Source organism: Arachis ipaensis, chromosome B7, assembly GCF_059453495.1.
Source record: "Arachis ipaensis isolate K30076 ecotype BB chromosome B7, ASM5945349v1, whole genome shotgun sequence".
Lineage (NCBI taxonomy): Eukaryota > Viridiplantae > Streptophyta > Magnoliopsida > Fabales > Fabaceae > Arachis > Arachis ipaensis.
In genome coordinates this window covers 52455001-52457500 of record NC_142442.1, presented here as the reverse complement: position 1 = coordinate 52457500, position 2500 = coordinate 52455001, and positions in this window count along the sequence as shown.

The window sequence follows — 2500 nt, the reverse complement described above, 5'->3', positions numbered from 1 at the left end:
CGACGAATAACATTCAAGGGACAGCCAGATGCGTGAGGTGCTTCGGGCGATAGCCGAACAGCCGCACCGTCTTAAGCAACACGCCCAACCCACACCGCATCGGGCACCGTCGTACGTCGACCCTAGACGTAGGGCGAGCACGACACGTTGCCCCTAGGGAGTGGACACGAACAGGTAACCGTCTTCCGCAACGTGCCCCCTCAAAGTGCTGGGACGAGCACGTCGCGTTGCCCCCTGCCCACGACACCCGCTGCCGCACGCATATCCATCATCCGCGTCGTGCGCCACACTAGGCCTGGCCAAGCGTCGGGCTGCGCAAGCCGCGTTGCCCCTCGCGGGGGCGCACAGGCCGCCCGCCGATCCCACGTCGTGCTCGGACTTGGGATGATCCCCCTAGTCCTGGGCCGAGCACAAGGTGTTGCCCCGAGCGTGTGCCCAAGGCACAACTCCACCACGCCATGCTCCCTAGGTGGTGCCTAGGTGGGCCGTGCACGGACGTGTTTCCCTTCTTGTTGGTCCTTCGGTGATCGGGGTTCGCAGCAGCCAGACGCACGTGCTCGACCTTGGACCCGGGGCGGGGGACCCCGGCGGCACACCACAACCACAACGTGCTTGCTAGTGTGCCTAGGGGATGGCAAGGCAACGTGCATCTTGCTAGCATTGCGCCCAGCAAGCCTTTGGGCAACTCGAGTTTCAGCAGCACGACACCCCTCCCCCCTATAATAGGCTGCCGAGCCATTACCAAAGTGCCACGGGTAGACGTCCTTTTCCGTGAGGAGACATACTAAAGGAAAGTGCTCTAGAGGTCGAATTTTGACGCCGTTTTTTGCAACAACCTCTAGAAAAATAAGATCTTTCCATCCTCCAAATTTGGTGAATTTACACCGTGCCGATTTTTTTTGACGATTTTTTTACCGCCCGGAATGCCGGAAATTCAAAAAAAATGAAAAACGGAGCAAACCTGCGATTTTTGACCTGGATTTTTTTGTGCAGCCTTCACATAATATTACCAAGGTTCCCTCAAAATTTCACGAAAAATGCACGAGCCAATTCTGAGATATGAAAATTTGGCTCCTCCGTTGCAACGCTCCGAGCCATCGTTGCAACGGCGGGTGCCTCCGTGGGGGGCGGGGGAGCCCGGCGGCACACCACAACCACAACGTGCTTGCTAGTGTGCCTAGGGGATGGCAAGGCAACGTGCATCTTGCTGGCATTGCGCCCAGCAAGCCTTTGGGCAACTCGAGTTTCAGCATCACGACACCCCTCCCCCCTATAATAGGCTGCCGAGCCATTACCAAAGTGCCACGGGTAGACGTCCTTTTCCGTGAGGAGACATACTAAAGGAAAGTGCTCTAGAGGTCGAATTTTGACGCCGTTTTTTGCAACAACCTCTAGAAAAATAAGAACTTTCCATCCTCCAAATTTGGTGAATTTACACCGTGCCGATTTTTTTTGACGATTTTTTTACCGCCCGGAATGACGGAAATTCAAAAAAAATGAAAAACGGAGCAAACCTGCGATTTTTGACCTGGATTTTTTTGTGCAGCCTTCACATAATATTACCAAGGTTCCCTCAAAATTTCACGAAAAATGCACGAGCCAATTCTGAGATATGAAAATTTGGCTCCTCCGTTGCAACGCTCCGAGCCATCGTTGCAACGGCGGGTGCCTCCGTGGGGGGCGGGGGAGCCCGGCGGCACACCACAACCACAACGTGCTTGCTAGTGTGCCTAGGGGATGGCAAGGCAACGTGCATCTTGCTGGCATTGCACCCAGCAAGCCTTTGGGCAACTCGAGTTTCAGCATCACGACACCCCTCCCCCCTATAATAGGCTGCCGAGCCATTACCAAAGTGCCACGGGTAGACGTCCTTTTCCGTGAGGAGACATACTCAAGGAAAGTGCTCTAGAGGTCGAATTTTGACGCCGTTTTTTGCAACAACCTCTAGAAAAATAAGATCTTTCCATCCCCCAAATTTGGTGAATTTACACCGTGCCGATTTTTTTTGCCGATTTTTTTACCGCCCGGAAAGCCGGAAATTCAAAAAAAATGAAAAACGGAGCAAACGTGCGATTTTTGACCTGGATTTTTTTGTGCAGCCTTCACATAATATTACCAAGGTTCCCTCAAAATTTTAGAAAAAATGCACGAGCCAATTATGAGATATGAAAATTTGGCTCCTCCGTTGCAACGCTCCGAGCCATCGTTGCAACGGCGGGTGCCTCCGTTGCAACGAAACCAGCCAACGATGCACCTAACCCAGCATCCGTTGCAACGCACCCTGCCTCCGTTGCAACGCGCCCAGCCAACGTTGCACCGTCCCCAGCATCCGTTGCAACGCCCCCAGCCAACGTTGCAACGCGCCCTGCCTCCGTTGCAACGCTCCCAGCCAACCTTGCAACGCGCCCTGCCTCCGTTGCAACGTCACCAGCATCCGTTGCAACGCGCCCTGCCTCTGTTGCAACGCGCACGGCCAACGTTGCACCGACCCCAGCATCCG